Consider the following 17,170-nt stretch of genomic DNA (forward strand, 5'->3'; position numbering starts at 1 on the left):
TCCTTTGAAATCACCTCCCTACTTGAAAAAGCCTGCCAACCCTGCAAGCTGTTTCTCAACCATACCCAATCCTCTAGTCGCTTTGTCGGGGCGCTGGACTGTCTTTTACAGTCAGAGACAGTGATGATAAATGACAGCCTCCATAATCCAGCAAGTGATGCTGTCCAGGGGCAAAAGCTACAGGCAGACGCAGAGCCTTCCCACTGAGCGCAGCACAGAGGGAAGGGGCACATCACTCACAGCAGTAAGTCCCATCCACACTCCGGTTGCTCAGCTCAAAGCAGTGTCAAAGCCCCTTTTGCAGGCTATGGAGCACAGCGCTTCCCAGTCTTCTCTAGCCAGCAGACATTGCTTTCACTTAAAAACAGAAACAAGGAAAAAACCACCTTCCTTTCCCCAAAAGAAGGCTGCATGCAGCCCTCTACACTCCCCATTTCAGCAGCTCCAGTATTGATGGCCAACTGGATAATGCATTCAGACACTCTCCAGGAAAGCTTTCCCCATTTTTTGAAGGAGCCCACAGTGAGCAGGCTGTGAGGAATGGAGATTCAAACCATGCTTCCTACCTCATCCCTGCAAAGAGGTTATGAAGCAGGAGTGCCAGCCAGGAGCACACTGCACTTTTCCCAAAGGATCAGAAAACACCTTTAACAAATGTTAGACTTCACAGCACACAAGAAGTTGATAAATGCCATTTCCACCGCCTCACCCAATTCTTTGCTGGAAAAGTGATGCTGGAGGGAAGCTTATCTTTTGTGTTCAAGGTCAGGCTTGGCATCTGTGACAGATTGAGTTGTCTTAAGTCCCTGCACATCCAGCCTTCAATCCTGGAGTTAGTCACCAGGTAGCGCCTCTAACTTTTAAAGGGGAAGCTCTGAAAGAAAAGGGCTTTATTTTTTGGTTTTGGGGTGGGTTTCATTTGTGGTTTTGTTTTGTTGGGGTTGGTTTGTTTGTTTTTTTTTTTTTTAACAGCCTAGCTAGAGAACTACTGGAAGATGTGATGAGGCTGGGCTTCTGAAATCAGCTGTAAAATTACCCTCCCCTTTGGGAGCAAACTTTGCCCTGTCACAGCCAGCTCCAAGCTCCTCAGGCTGTGGCAATCCTCAATGGCTCTCAGGACCAGCAGCACACCAGGACTGGGGCTGGGGGAAAGCAGGGCATAGCACACTAGAAGTGCCCAGGTTTTGTCCAGTTTTCTGTCTGGTCCTTCCTTGGCTTACTTGGGCCTGGTGATCAGGCAACAGCAGAGACTTAAGACAGAGCCACCAGCACCTTCACCAATACCAAACTTTACACTGCATGCCAAGAGTGTTTACACCGGCTTCCAGTAAACCCACGAGACCTCCAGTGTGACTTGCAACCAGAGCTAGTTCCAAAGCTCTGGTACCTACTCTGGCACAGCAGGACTGCCCGTTGCCTCCAAGCGCCTGTGTGACATGTGGCACGAGTCACTAACTGCTAGACAGAGTGTTCTTTCTTTAGACTAGAGTGACCTCATTGTGGTAAGTTACCTAACTCTCAATTGGAATGCAGGTAGGAAGAGACTCATACGGTGCCTTTTGCAGACCCTCTCTTGCAAGGACACCATGTGAGGGGAAGGGGACACACAACCATGACATGACTGCCAGCAGGGCATGCCTCAGCTCAGCTGCAGTCAATAGCACTGTTCCCCCAGCTGCAGCGACACCAGTGCTTTTGTGTCTCAACCTTGCAAGTGTTTGTTTTAAGAGGTCTTGAGTCAAGCAGCTCAGGTTGAAAGTCCATAGCATGCTGGCAAGCTGAGGGAAAACACTGAGCTTGTGCTAACAGAGCTGTTTAAGGATGCAAGAACAAGGTGCATCTTGAAGCGAAGGGCTCTCAGGTTGGCTGATAGGACCACAAACTGGCACCAATGCAGGATTTGGTACACAGCTTGAGCCGCTATAAGTGCGGCCAAGACAACATGAGGCAGCCATTTTCCTGCAATACACTCCAAAACTGCTCGTGGCATCGTTACCTTGCTAGTTAAAATAATTTACAGCTTTTCTTTCAGTTGCAGTCTAAATCTAGACTAGATCTGTCTTCAGAAGCATTCTAATTTATGCTCACACTTAAGTAAATCCTTAAAATAATTACATCTTATTTGTCAGCCTCCGAGATGAACACTGGTTTTCAACAGAACAAAGAGCAGCCAAAAACTCAGCCAGACCTATCTGTCACCAGATGGGGTCCACAGCAGGAAGGTGTGACCCATCAGGACACCAAGGAACTTCGATCCACCTTTGCACCTTCTGACACATAAAAACTGTATCATCCTGAAAGACTTGCATCCCTTCATATGCTACCCCTTAGTAGGGAAGATGGAGAAATTAAATCTATTCAGCAAGAAAAGTAATCTTTCCCAATGAGGAATTTTTTTATTCCTCATCTCTGCCTTCCCTGTTCATGCTTCTCCCTCTTAACGCTTTTAGAAAAATTAAATTCCATATTTACAGAAAAATTAACAGTATATTGTTGAATTACCAAGGCCCACATTCACTACAGGGGATGAACAGCACAAGTCCACAAAAGCAACTGCTGCTTGATATCAGCTAAAGATGTCACCACTTATTTTATCTTGAAATTGATGGTTTTGCTCTTTGAGTGTAAGAGTATTAAAATGTGATCAGGCCCTTCAGCTGAAATAGAAAAACAAAATCCAGGTCTCTTTGCTTGTTAGAAAGAACAAACTTCTTCCAAAATACCCCCAAGTTTAATTGATTTATACGCAAGACAAGTAGTTTGAAAGAAGGAAAAAAGAACAGACTGCCTGCTATTTTTTCCACACAGTAAGACACGCTGGGCAAACAAAACCGTATTCATTATTTACCTTGGGGCAGGACCCAGAGTCCTTAACCAGGTTAAGGGCCCTGTTGTGTTAATCTTTACATTAGTCCAATGTAACATGCACCATATTTAAACAAAATAGTGTCAATCCCTCTTTAGTAAGGGGGCTGAGGTTGGGGGGACACAACATGACACCAACCCCCCTCCTCCCTACACACACACTGCACTATAATCTGCCACCTTCTATAAATGCTGCCATTTGTCTTTTCTTTAGATGCATTGCAGGAATATTTCCATATAAGCCCTATTATAATAAAAACGACAGTCTGACAAACAGCTTTGCAAATAGGTCTGCTGCTCCAACAAAGCACAGCAGCAACACACTGATTTGCAGAAATACCCCATATAATTCGTAAGTGCTACTAGTCTATTTGAAATCCAGTAAATTTAGATGGTTGCTTTATCTTCTCCATCACAATACCTACTTCCTTATACAGAGCTGAAGCAGAGCATGTGTTCTACTCCTGCCACTGCTCCCCCAGTCCCCTCCTTCTCTTCCCCTCTAATTTACACTGATTACAGGTTTCAAAGTCTTAGAGATTAATTTTTAAGTTCCATTTGAAATGCTGATTTTTACTTGTTTCCTTTTCATCTAGATCAATACTGCACAGATGATAAATATGTGCCGCTTACCATTTATACTTCTTCATCTTAGCATTGAATATCCTACAGTAAGCTTAAAAAAATTATCAGTTCCTGGATAGCACTTACGTTCCCCCTCTTTAGCCTATTCCCTATTTTATCTATAATACAGTATGTAAGTGTGTGCGTTCTATTAACGCAGGCACCCATTATAAGATTCAGATATTAAGTGCAGCAGAAAGGAACTGCATCTCAAAACGTTCACTGCTCACTGTAAAGTTTGTCAAGTTTGTCTGATTTTATGATGACACTTAAGCTTATACATTATTCTTTGCAAAACAGTGCCCCAGTGTTAACACAGCACCACATCAGTTTCCTATTCAGTCTTCAGCAAGAAGAGAAGCCACCATTTTCTTTTCAATACATGCAAATTAAATTCTCTACAGAAAGCGTAAACCACAGAGAATTCTGCATTTCAGTGGTGATACTGTCACCTAGCATTAAAAACAAGTATTAATTTGTAAATGAACCTCCCCAATTGTGTTCAAAGGAAGTAATTAAGCATTTAATGGCGTCACAAACCAGCACAAATATTAGTTTTATTGTTTCCAAGGTATCTTATAACCATATAGAATTTCCCTCACAATGATAGTCACCTGCATCAGAACGATCAGATTCTTGTACAACACAGCTTTCAACAGATACAGGCTTGCCAGAGTCTTACACAAGCTATACAATTTATACTGTTTCAAATTCAGCAAAACATACATAGCTGCTTACACATATCTGGGATTGTTAGGCTGGATTTTACATTCTAGAGCCTCAAAAAAACCAGGTGTCTTGCAAGTATCCTGTTTACAGAATGCTAAAAATTCTTTAATAATCATGCAGTATTTTCAGCATTTTAAAAAGCTCAAATTAATTTTTCTAGGGAAAGCATTTAAGAACACCTCATCTCATTAAAATAAGGTTTTAAACAATGCCTACATTTAACTTACATAATGCACTAGGTTTTCTGTAATTATCTAGTAATTCCAACTATTCAGTAATACAGGAGACTTAAAGCACAGCTTAGGAACAGCAAGATTTGTATTTTCCAGTAACCCTGTGAAACTCTGGTGAAGTTAATTCATTGCACCGACAAGAAAAGAAAAAAAGTCAGGGAAAAGTAGTTCAGTAGCTGCATACAGGGCTTTTCTTTTGCTTGAGGCTGTAATAATTTCAACAGGCGCTATTTCACAAATAATCTTTCAGACTCTGAATAGCCACGCTGCGATAGGAACCAAAGCAGTCAGAGTCCTGGCTCTCTAGTAATGCACAGAAAACCCGACATACCGGGTGGCAGCTGAAAGATACATTCATTAACTTTGTTCTCCTGTCTTTAAATAAAAAGGTCAAGTGGTATGCTGATTGCCAGACAATCACTTTGTTTCAGACATTTTTTTTATTAGACAAAAGGCTTACAGTTAGCACTGCATCATGCCCCACCCAGCTGGCTGAGAATTGTCATCTTCTCACTCCATTAGGCTGTACGGCTGTATTACGATTTTCTTATTAGGCATCCCCTCCGATACGTGTGTCTGCCTTAAAAACACACTCTGACCTTTCCCTCCCCTCCCAAATTATCTTTTGGCAGGTCAGACAGGAGAAGGGAAAAACCCCGTGAATGAGACAATGAAGGAATAGGATAGCACTGACCTTTTCCTGCAATAATGTCTTGCATCTCTCCCTCCCTTGTTTCTTAAACTAGGAAGCCAATTCTTTCAAAATGAAGAATTACCAGAATGAAAGAGAAATGAGAAAGATTAACTCTTCTCCAAAGCACCCACCCCCCGCCAAAAACAGGTAAACCTATATTGGTCAATTATTTTTCCTAAAAATATCTTGAGAATAAGGACCTCCCCCCACACACACCCTGCATCAGCCTCATGCTATCTGCATATGACATATTAAATGTAACAGTTAAAGTAAGACAAATTAAATATTATTGTTTCCTCTCCTTGCACCACGCATATGTATTGACATTACTACACAGATGCACAGTATGTGAAAAGAATATTGAAAGATTTATACTTATGAAATCCAAGTTATACGATTTCCAACAAACACATGAATCTAACCACCTAATTCATAAGAAGAGCAAACTACAAGTTTCTCTTGAAAGAACATTGTACTTACTTAACCTGTTTATGTGACTGATTCAGGCAGCCACACCTTAACATTAAATACCAAGTACACACTATGAGGAAATACCAAAGACACCGCTGAAGTACAGAAAATACTTTGTTTTCAAAACAATTTTAAGTAATATCCCATTCACCTAGGTCTCTCTACATACATTCCAGTTTTAGTTAGAGACAACTTGTGTGTCTCATCTTTTAAAACACAAGCCTGCCTAAGACTGGCTAACAACAGTATGTTGACGCAAGTCAAAATGGAGCATCATTTAGCCTGATACGCATTAAAGAGAAAAATCAGGTAGGTTTTCACTGGATGGCCCATTTTTCCTCTCCCTTCTATTTCCAAACCTGATCTTACGAGCATCCATTATTTCTCCCCTCCATAGCATATTTTTTTAAAGCCTATTTTGCATCTCCAGACAGCCATCATGCATCTATGCGGTATTAAAGAGTTTTCAGAAATGTGGACTTCTTTTCAAGGTAAAATGTAGACATATTAAGAAAAATCTTTACTTCTTATGCTAATGTTTCCCAGCATGTATTTGACAGAATCCTATTAACCCACAATTACTTAACCTGTGGTGAAATGCGGCCAACTCTCCCCTTCTGAACGGGCATTTAATACATAGGTGTCTCATGCTGGTAAGACAGTTTATATTCTTATTGCATTAAAACTACCATTTTCACACACAAAACAGTTGTATTTATTACCATACTGTAGTTTTGCTTTGTGGTTTTCATCTATTCATTGACTTTTGAGTGGTATTAACAAAATCCTTGGGGTACCTACCTTCCAGCATTTCAATGACTCAAAGGCCGTAACATCACCAGAAATTGATTATAAAATATCTCATGCTTTCATAGGGAACAGGTGTTGGTAATGCTAGCACTGGAAACATAGGCAAATTCTTTCCCAGTCACTATTTTTTTTCTTCAGAATGAAAAGCAGAGCCTTTCAGATATTACCCATAATGCCTCCCAAGCAAAAACATCTGCAATATGCTATGTTCCCCGTTTGTCGCAATCAACCTGCCTATTTAAAGAGGGGGGAGAAGAAATCATTAATCTACCAAAATCCACATGCACAAAAATTCTTCAAACAGCTCTTGTACTTACACGTTGCACTGAGCCGCATGCAAGTAAGGTCGCTGTGGCGCTGCCAACTACGTTGGAAGACCTGCAAGACCCAGGTATTTGTGAAAGTGTTATTTGTTGGCTTTATGACTTTGAACAATAAAACATCCCCTCCCTTCCCCAGAACCGCCTACAATTTTGCTAATGATGCTCTGGTTTTAAATATGGCTTGTGAGAGCCAGGATGAGGAGAAATGTTCTGGGTATTCTAACCTCTCGATGTCACAGCTGTAACACAAGAGTGCTTAACAAAACCCGAAATGCACATTCATGAATAACTATTTCTTTACTGCTAAAGTGGCAAGGGGGGGGGGGGAACCACCAACCAACACTTTACACTGTGCATTTCACACCTGCCGGAGGTAATAACCCTGCTTGGTTAGGACAAACGGCAGGACACACAAGGTGACGTTCGAAATCAAGGTCTCCTCACACACTTTCTCCTCTTCCCCCTCCAAGTAGGTCACCCCTCTCAACTGATTTTGTGCAATGGATTTAGTTTGTCACAGAGGAAAGAACCCATCCCGCTGCATGAGGCGCGTGAATGCCTGTGCCAAAGGGAGCCGGTGCTCCGCGGCGGGAGGAGCGGACCGGGAGCAGGGAGCATCACCCGCCACTGTCCTCCGCCTCGTCGCACCCGCGTTTCTCAAGCCCCTACAGCAGAGGTAGCGCAGCAGAGGCGGCTCCCGGCGGCTCCCCGCGCCGAGCTTGGCCACCGAACCACGACTGCACGAAGGCAGCCGGGCCCCCCGCGCCACAGCCCCGCGGTGCCGGTCCCCCGCCCGGGCTGCAGCCAGACGCCGTGCCGGTGCGGGGCCCCGCTGCCCGTTCCCCCGGCGCGGTCCCTAGCGAGGGGAGGCGGCCAGGACCCGCCTTGCCGGGGGAGCGGGCGGCGCCGCCGCCGTTCTGGAACCTTCCCGCGCACGCCAGCGCGGCACCTGCTGCAGCACAAGGTCTGCGGGGCAGAGGCGCGCTGCTGGGGAGCGGCCGCTCTTCCCCGCACACCCACCGCCGGGGGGGGGGGGGGGCCTGGGGGTGTCTTTTTTATTTTTCCCCCCCGACGCACTTCATATCCAAACGTTTTTTGAAGACGTAACCGCGCTCTTGCTCGATGCCCGCGAGGCGAGGGCGATGCCTGCGCAACTTCGGCGTGTTCCCACGACAAGCACAAACCGCAAGCCCCAGACCCACACGACCCCGGGCGCCGCACGGCCGCGGTCCCGCAGCCGCTCGCGGGGATGCGGGCGAGCGCTCCCGCCGTCCAGGTCCGGCCGCCCAGTGCCCGGGGCCGGGCCACGCGCGGCCGCCAGCCTGCGCGCGGCGAGTCGAGCAAGCCCCCCCCGGAAACCCCCTACCGGGCCGCGGCGGCACGCGAGCCCGGTTCCCGGCGTTTTCCGTGCAACTTTGCCGTTTTAAGGAGTTCTAGAAAGTTTCCGGCCCCAGCCCGGGGCGGGGGCTGCCGTACCGCAGGTGCCGCCGGGCGCGGGCTGCCCCCTCCGCCGCCCGACCCCAGCGGCCGCCCCCGCTACCCCCCGCCGGCACCGGCGCCCCGGGGCGGGCGGGAAGAAGCCGCTCCGGTCGCCCGCAGCGGAGCCGGCCGCGCCGGCGGGGCTCCGCAGCGCTCTACCCACGGCCGCGCCACCGCCCCGGCCCGCGCACCCACACCCCCAGCCCCCCGAGCCCCGCAACAGGTACGGCCCAGGCGAGCCTCCCGCCGCCGCCCCCCGGCACCTTCCCCCGGCGGCGCCGCCGCTCCCCCGCCCCCTCCGGGAGGGGGGCAAGCGGGGGGAGGGGGGGGGGCCGGAGCCCCGCGCCCGCCGCCCGCGCACTCACCCCGTAGCAGCCCCGGTGCGGCGCGGCTCGCCCACCTGCCGGGGCCCGGCGCGGCGGCTGCGCCTCGCAGCCTCCCGTACTGCAGGAGGCAGGCAGGGGCGGGGGCGGCGGGGCCGTATATACCGGGCACCCCCGCCCCCGCGCGCGCTCGCGGGAAGGGGAGGGGGCGGGGGGGCGGGCGGTGCGCGCGCGCTCGCTCGCTCGCTCGCTCGCTCGCGCGGCGCCGGTGATCAGGTGACGGGGCAGCCCCCGGCACTGCGGAGCCGGGCGGGACCCGCCGGGCGGCGGCCGCGGCGGGGAGCGGGCGGGGGAAGCCGCGCCAGGCCCTGGACGGGCGGGGTCCTCTGTGTGTGTGTGTGAGGGAAGGGGATGGGGAAGGGCATGGGGAAGGGCCCCGCTCTAAAACGCCGGGGCCGTGAGCCCTCCCCCGCGGTGCCCCCCAGCTGCCGCCAGAGCGGCGGCCGAGCCTGCCGGCCCGCACCTTCGGAAGTGCCGCTGTCCCGGGGGGGCCCTGCCCTGCCCAGCCCTGCCCTGCCTCCCCCCGCCGGTCGGTACCGATCGCTTAATAGCGCCGCAGCGAGCTCCCCGGTGGCCGGAGGTACCCGCGGCTCGGGCGTGTGGCGGGCTGGGGAAATAAAAAAAAATAAAAATAAAAATAAAAATGGGGTGACAAGGGCTTTTAGAAGTGGGCAGGGGGGTCCCGGGGCGGGGGCGGGGGGGCGCCGGGGGAAGCCGCCTCTGCACCCGCGCCCCGCGTTTGGTTCGGGCGGGGACGGCGCCTGCGGTTCGCGCCTGTAAAGGAATGAGCTTCGTTAAACGTAGTGACCCCGGTGTTACCTCGTCGTATAAAGCTGGATCGAGAGGGGCTGCGAAATCCCGTTCAAATGGCCTGGCAGCCTGCAGCAAGGGTGGGCGGGCAGCTCGTTTTTACAGGGCGATGCGGGTGCACCTCTGCTTCTGAAGATCAGTATTTGGTGCAGCCTCCTAACGGCGGGGGGGGGACGGGGACGGGGACGGGACACGGACCAGCCCAGCCAGGGGCTTTGCCCCCTGCCTGCCGCCCGTGCAGGGTGCTGGAGGGGCTGCAGGCTGCTCCCCACCTTTGAAATCCGGTGCCTGGGATCACAGAGCTCCCTGGTTCAGGCTCCCTTACACCACTTCTGGGCAACGGGGTTGGGGCTCTGGAATGTAGTACCCTGCCCCGGAGAGTGCATCCTCACATTCACCCTTGCTGGGTCCGCGCCCGCAGCAACACCGATCCCCTGATTTTGGTCACACCAGAGCTGGGGTGAACTTCTGGGAGCACCCGCCTGCATCAGCAGAGCACGGAAGCACACACCGCGGCTCAGCAGGCGGCTGTGGCTGAGCGATGTGCTCAAAACCCAGAGCTGCCAGTGCGCATTCTTGGTTTAAAACAAAAAAGCACAGCAAAACCCGTGACTCCCCAAACTGCAGCACCCCCCAAACAAAACCCCAAACCCATCCAAACACCCCATTTGCTCCTGTTTGCTAGACCAACCAGTAGGTGCCCGTGCCCCGCTGGCATTTTGTCCTAGGCTTTTTTGGGGTCCGCCGATGCCAGGGGGTAGGGGTCAGGCGCCAAGCAAAGCCCCGGCTCCACGTTTGCCTGTCCCACACCAAGCACCCCCCGCCTCCCGCTCCTGCCCTGCTCCCCTGGTGCTTCTTGCCTGTCTGCATGGCACAGCAGAGCTGCTGGGCAGCCCCCCACCCCGGGCAGGCCCTCCCCAGCGCCTCCACTGTCATTTCTGAGCCTCTGCAACTGCTGTGAGCTGTAGAGCTTTGCATGCTCCCCATCTTTGCAAGGCTTGGGTGCCATGTGGCTCCCTTCTGTGGATGGCATGGTTTTTGGTGATTCTTATGGAGGGCTGTGCGCCGATGCAGGGCTGCTGCTCCCAGCTAGGCTTATAGCCCCCTTGGGATCAGGGCCCTTTTGGTGGCGTAAAGCATGGCCAAAGAGATGTGCAATCTTCCCTCAAAAATCCTTAGGACAAAATGTGTTTAATTCCAACGATATTTCAAATGTCCGTGGAAATATTTTCTTATTATTAATTTCAGTGCTGCAACCTTTACTCATTTGTGTAGTTTCTGGCCGAAAGGTACCAGAGGCGTGTGCTGGGTTGGGCCTTTTCCCCTGATGGAATGGGTACCTTTCACATTAGTGCATTAGCATTTCATTTTTTTCTCCCGGAAAATTCTTAAAACTTTAACATTGCAACTTACTGCCCACGTAATCATAAAGCTGTGGTTTTCCTGCTAGAAATTTCTCTTAGGAACTTATCTCTCTGACATGATCCACTTACTGTTTTTTCCTTGTCAAGTGAAGGCTTGTTTTTCAATAAAAATAAAATCAAAGAGCTAATTCTGAAATCCTTAGTCAGACAAAGCTTGTGCTGAAATCAAGGGGTGTCTTGTCTCAGTGTAAAGATTGCAGGTTCAGGATCAAAATCATTATAATAAAACATTGTCACAGGAGCAACATCTCCCACTTCAAAAATAAACATCTTTGCTCCAGTTAGGTATTTGTGTAGCAACAGGAGACTATTGATTTAGGAAAGCTTTCTGGTGCATGGATAGTGCTACTAAGAAGCAGCAAAGCTCAGGAGGAGCAGTTTACAAAAGTAGTATAGGGCAAACCCTGCTCTCTTTCGCTCCTGGCATTACTTGGGGAAAGCCTCTGGCTCACCTTCATCTGACACACCCCTTTGCCAGCTCTTCTCCCCATCCCGTGGCCAGATGTTCCCAGCCAGGCTGCCAAGCTGGCAGAAGTAAACATCTGCTCATGGTGGGGACATGGGGCTTCAGAGCCTGGCAAAAGCACTGAAAAACAAGGGCTGCACCCCTGCTTGAGTGTGAGACCTCTGAGGCTTCTCCTTCCTCACCTAAGAGATTCTTACAAGAGGGATAACAGAAGTTTTGGCAATTGTACCAAAATAAGAACCGATCTACTAATTCACCAGTAGCACAGATTAATTGGGGGGTGGTGTGGGGTGTGGAGAGGGAGAAAAAGCATCCACAAACAGCCTGAATCAGAAGAAGATTTGTCATCATATTTATCTAAATTTCCAGACTTTCTGTAGTAATGTAATCATCCCATTATACTTATGGTAGAAGAATACTTGCAGAGTTATTTTTGAACAAAAGCTTCCAAGTGGTTACATTACATAAACCAGAAAATTTGAAAGTCTTTAAACAGTGCTGTAAAGTGTTTCCAAAGAGTCTGACTCTAATCCCAATAAATAGCAAAGCTGCAAATAACAGGAGGAGTTGATTACTTTTGAGTCTTGCAACTTACGGTACACGAAGAAGTACTAGTTGCCTCATAGGGTGCATTTCTAGGAATTAGGTTGGTGACTTCAGTGGGAAAAGAGCTGAGCTGAAAGTGTGTTAGAATTATTTTTATGGGAGATGAAAAAGTCTTTCCCACTGCTTCTGCCATGGAGGTCTCCTTACAAGATGCATAAAGAATTAAGTGTTTTAATAAATAACGGTCACCAGGAGCCAGCTTGTTTGGCCTCTTACCAGAAGACATTTCGACTCTAACAAGAAATTGATAAATTTGAGTCCATGAGCAAATTTTATTCCAGGGGAAGGTGAGTGTGGTATTTCCTTGCTAATGCAAACAAATTTTAACGTAAAAGAAGCTGAAATAACACATCACTCAGAGAAAATCTAAGTTGCTCATATTTAGTTATGCTATTTAACATAAATAACTTCCATAACTGTGGTGAATAGGGCAGTTGATCAGAAGTCCCAGTATGGAGGCTTGGAAGTCCTGGTATGAAATCTATTCATCTGACATCCCACATCCTGAAAAATGGCAATATCCACGCCTGATGTTCTGAGAAATGCCAGTATAGCATAACTCTGTTTCGTGGCCTGTTTACGTAGAGACTAGCTCTCTGCTGAAGTGTAAAATACTGTTTTGGCATAGTTGGAGGATACAAAATTAAGGTGCATGCACTGGATCTGTACGTTGGCTTTTAACATCCTATGGAGGCAGGCAGCTCAGCCATCAGGCAACCCTCAGGACGTGTTCAGAGCTGCCTTCTGATTACCCAGGCACTTCAAGCTGCTCTCCAAAAAGCAGCAGGTGAACTCTGATTTATTTGCTGTACTTGAGAAGAGGGTAAGTGCTGTATTACCCCAGTTAGAAGCCAATAAGCCCCGATTTACCCATTACAGTACCGTGGACTCTCTCTTGTTTCTGAGCAGTGAAGTCTGGCTTGAAAAGCCTTACAAAGAGGAAGAAGGGGGAGCTTGTGGTTGTGTTGGGGGCAAGACTTTGTAGATTCAGGTTTAGTTCCTATCCTGAGCTGTGGGTACCATTGCCTTGCTGTCCTGCTAGCCACCAGCCCTTTGTCCCTGCAACAGGGTGATAACACTGCCTTGCTCTGCTGCCTCTGTTGAAGTCCTAGACACTTATGACCACAAACTGAGCATATATAAAACAGGGCCCTGCGCTTAGCTTAGAGGTCGAGGCATTAACACAAATGATTTCCCCATCTAGTATCCTCGTTGGGCCACATGCTTGGTGTAAGAGCAGTGCTAAAAGCAGCAGACTGCAACTCAGAGCTTCAGAGGCTTGCTAGCTGCTGCTACCCCTGTTTCCCTCCCTCAACCCGAGAAAGGACCTATTTTGGACCCTGTTGCAGCAGGTGTGGGTCCAGCAGCCCTCTATAGGGCAGGACCTATGGAACCCAGGGAGAGGTACCAATCCACCTGTGACCACATAGCTGCAGGGTGGCCCAGGGGACATTCCCTGGCATGTCTCTTGACCTCCATCAGGAAATGATGGAGCTGGGGCTGTTGCCCATAGGAAAGGGTCTACAAAAAATTATTATTTCTATAAGATGGCTGAGGTGAATTGGCTGAATCTAAGGTGTTGATACTCATTCTTTCCAGTGGGACTGCCCATTCATTTAGCAGTAGAAAATAGCCAGGGAGGGACCATGACTCCTACCACCAGCCTTTCAACCTTGAAACCTTTCGTCTAAGACATAGACTGCTTCTCTGGCTTTGCAATGCTGTACAATGCTTGTTGTAAGAAAGAGCCCTTTGTACACTACCTGCCCTCCAGAATGCAAATCCCTCACTTAAAATGAGAGCAGCGGGTAGCCTGCAGACTACGGGTGACACACAGAGGAGTTTGAGAGCTCCTGATGTCATAAAATGGAGTGTAAGCTGGCAATGCTTGCATCTAAATTGAGCTCTCTGAACAAACATTTTGGAATTGTTCATAAACAACAGGTTCCAGTAAAGATGTGACTAATGCCATTAGTCATCAGAATCGGACTTTCCACATCGCCACGGACATTGGTGGCAAAGTTCCTGTTGACATCAGCAGGAGCAGGTTACACTTCTCACAGATTTACTGCCCTTACCTAACATGTCAAAAATGTCAAGGTCTGTCAGAAGACCACAGTATGTGAATTGTTATCATATTAATAGCAGAAGAAAAGACCATTTTGGAACACAAGGAAGCTGGCATAAGAGCGGTAATAAAAGAGTGCATTAAATGATGATGCCTCTTTTGAAAGGAAATTCACAGGCATCTGGGGCCATTACCTTTCATATCCTGGCAATCAGGAAATTAACCTTTAACCCTTCTCTGTTGACCTCCTCTCCTTTCTCTTTTTCTGTCATTCATTCTTTTTTCCTAATGACTGGAGAAGATAGATACAGTCTATGATTTATGCTTCTGAAGGCTGCAGTCTGCCTTCTTCCTATACCTTCCCAAGTGCTGCAACATCTGCGTTCACTCAACTCTTTCTTGAGTCAGAGCTTCCCTCAGATTTACTTCCACCTCATCCTTTTCAACACTTGTTCGTTTATTTCAAATCCTGTGATATTTAATTATGCCTGACCTAGGTATAAATCTTCCCCCCATCTTCTGCTGTCACCTAGAGGTAGGCAAAGCACGGGAGATGTTGGATGCATTAGTTGCCCTCTGCTTCAAGGAGAGGCTGGACCCTTTGGACTTGCATAGAGTGATGCTGCACAGGTGGTACATGGAAATACCCCGTGGCCACATTACAAAATCGAAATCAGGACTAAGAGTTGCCTATAGCTTCTGTACCCAAAGGAGGGGGCTGCGGGAATAAATATTTCACCTCCTGATCCCTGGGGAGATCTGGTAGATACAGCATTACATCAGTGGGTTTCAGAAAGAGTGTGACAACATCACTTCTAAGCACAGAAGAGGTGACTATAAAGCCAACAAACAATGGTTACAACTCTTCTTTAGGGCTACGATGACCACGTACAAAATCCATGAAACGCTGTGAGTTAGCAACATTACTTTTATTACGATGAGAGCTAGGAGAGCAAGACATGGCCTCTGGTCATGAAAAATGGAGATTCTGCCCGAGTAAGGTCTGAGCAGCCTTTGCCTGCAGAGAAACCAAAAGTCCTGAGTCATCACACTGAATTGCAAGCTGCTGGCTGCAATTCCAGCCACTGAATTCCCACCTATGTTCACTGCACGTATTGCAAATGAAAGTTTGCTGACATAGCTGTTTTTTACCATGTGCCCAAACATGAGTTTCTCCTATGATTTTCTTTTCCTTGGAGGCTTCCCCTCCCTGCCTCAGGTCATGCCTATAGTGCGCACCAAGAGCTAAGCCTGGCATAACTAGTCCTCTGGCCATCATGCTCAGGGCCACATGGTGACATGGTTCTTGCCTGCACACCTGGGTTTTGGACTTTTCTTCCCTGCAGAAACCAAAGGTGGATGGGGAAATATAGCTGAGGTCTAGGTCTCATCCTTTTGTGAGTTGTGGCTGGGGCATGTACCTGGCAGCTCAAAAACATTGCTGGGTTCTTCCTTTTAACCCTTGCTAAGGTCACACACACGCTCAGCATCTCTGGAGTCACCCTGAAGCTTTGTGCCATTTTAACCTTGAGTTATGGCTTTTCTGCTGGAACCATGTAAGCAGTGCTCGCCCAGAGAAATGAAGACTGTGTGGGCACCACTTGCAGTTCTTGAGGGCTGGTCCAGCTTTGCAGGTGACATACGTGCTGGGAAGAGGTTATTTTTTCCAGGTTATTGATTAGGGATGTGCTCGGCATGATGGAGCGCAGGAGTCTGTTTCCCCATCAGAGCTGCCCCATTGGTGCTTGTCCCCTCCTCTTGTGCAGACCCTGTCAGCTCACAGGCATCATTCCATTTATTTGCTCCTGGCTCTGTCAGGGGATTTGCTGCTGTTTGCAGAGAGCTGCTCTGAAGCATTTGGGGAGCTGTAGTTTTTTACCTGGCATATTTGCCAGCCGCTCGAGGTGACTGTTTCCTCCCCTGGCTGCGGCGGCCCCGGCACGATGGGGGCAGTGGGCTTTGCTTTTTGATCGGTGCTCCTGTCCCTACGTGGACTGCAGCAGTGGCAGCTATGCGTGGGATGAAAGTGTGCCCTTTGCCTGGCCTGTCTCCATCTGGGACCGGGAGTGCTCGAGGGACTGCTTGTCAAGGAGCTGGTAATAGGAATAAATGAAGCCCCCCCCCATTGTCCACAGAAGCTATTTTTGGTGGAACTATTTTAAGGGTTGTTCTGGCATTCCACATCCTGACATTTCAGCACATTTGCCTCACCTACTGTCTGCATTAATAGGTTTTCAGCTGCAGATCATCCCTATCAAGCCACTGCAGTGATTCTTTACGCCCTATCTGTGTTGTACACACAGTGTCATCAGCACCTTTTATTTATAAAACAATAACTCCAGGAATAAAAGGGGCGTTTCCACTCTCCCCCTGCCCCCAGTGCTTAAGAGCTACAGCATCATTTTAGTATTCTCTGTACGATGCCTTAGTCGAGCAAAACACACTTTATGCAGAAGCTGTTTAATAAATAAAATAAAAATGTGCTCCAAAGTGACCCACGTGGCAGGGGTAATTTAGTATGCTGCTCTTCATGCTTTCTCTCGTACTTCTGCTGTTTACAGATATTTTTTTCTCATCTCTTTGCACAGGGAATAGATGCTGACGTTGTCCTTTTCATGAATAAATCTCTTTTTAGCATGTTGGCCAGCACAATAAAAAAATTATCAAACAAATTAGAGCCTGAACCTGCAACCTTTTCTCATGAAAGGAAAACCTGTTCCTGGGCCAGCTCCCTGGCTTGCAAGGGGCTTTTTCGGTAGGAAGACCTGCTCGCATGAGATACACGTACAAGGTCTCAGGATTTTTCTGCTGCAGAACTTGACTGTCAGCCAAAGCTGGAGGTGGCTTAGCAAAGGGGAAAACGGTGGGTGTCAGAGACTGCTCAATTGCCTTTTCCTCTGCCACCTGGCTCTGGCATTCACTGGAGGGGCCAAAGGTTGCTGTAATTTATACCATGGCTTAAAGACTCGGTGGTATGGTTTGCCTCCAAAGCAAGAATTAAGTCTGTGGTAGCTCTTCCAGCAGGAAAATTAGGGGGCACCAACTGAAATCTCAAAGAGGAGATTCAACACAAAGAGGGGGAGATGCTTCTCATGCAGCCCACAGGTGCGCTGAAAAACCCGTTATCTCGGATCATGATGCCTCTGAGATTACAGGGATTGCAAAGCAGATTGATGGGAAGAAGT

Source organism: Falco biarmicus, chromosome 4, assembly GCF_023638135.1.
Source record: "Falco biarmicus isolate bFalBia1 chromosome 4, bFalBia1.pri, whole genome shotgun sequence".
NCBI lineage: Eukaryota > Metazoa > Chordata > Aves > Falconiformes > Falconidae > Falco > Falco biarmicus.